Source organism: Gigantopelta aegis, chromosome 13, assembly GCF_016097555.1.
Source record: "Gigantopelta aegis isolate Gae_Host chromosome 13, Gae_host_genome, whole genome shotgun sequence".
Lineage (NCBI taxonomy): Eukaryota > Metazoa > Mollusca > Gastropoda > Neomphalida > Peltospiridae > Gigantopelta > Gigantopelta aegis.
Window position 1 is genome coordinate 12,224,733 of NC_054711.1, and position 882 is coordinate 12,225,614.

Genomic DNA, 882 nt, shown 5'->3' on the forward strand with positions numbered 1-882 from the left:
GAAACTGCACTGCAGGAAGCCCATCTGGTTTTGATGGTCGTCTTGCATGGCGCAGGGTACAATCGAGTTCAGCTCTGGTACAAGTCACTCATCATTTCGAAACAGTCTTTCAGTTTACTCCATTGTTGAAGGGAAAGGAAAATTCCTTTCCTTGATGGCTTCACTGTGTCCACACACCACCACCACTGCCGAATGTCCACCCCGGCAATGTTTTTGTCCACGCTCACATACATTTGGCACCAAGATGGTGAAACAATTTCTCTTCTTTCCTTTCCTTTAAAGCAGCTATGGTTTCATCAATTTGACCGGTACACGTAGACAGTTCAACCCAGTGTTTCAGGGTAAGGGTGATGCCTCGTTTGGTGGGAAAGTTTTCCCTTTATCACTGTCGAATTTCCTGATGTGTATCAACAGTTCTTGCTTCCATGGTTGGGCCATGACGTAGACATTTTGCCCAATTTCTAGTTGACATCTCGATTTTTCACCCTGGCCATGGCTCTGGGATGAATTTGATGAATGTACCGATGCCATCTTCTTCTTCAAAATACATAAGCCGCAAATATGTGAATACTTCTGTAGCAAAACTGGACGTAGATCTTGTCTGTAGACTTTTCGGAGAGCGAATGAAGATACTAACAAACTACCCTTTTATATTTCTAAAATAGCAGTCCAAGGTCAGTCCAGGACGTCAGAACCGGGCCAAGGCCAGCCCCAAGGACGTCAGTACCGGCCCAAATATGCCAAGGCTAAAATATGAGTCACGGCTGCTTACCTGAATCAGTCAGTCCAAGGACGTCAGAACCTGGCCAAGACCAGCCCCCAAGGACGTCAGTAACGGCCCAAGTATGCCAAGGCTAAAATATGAGTCACGGCTGCTTACCT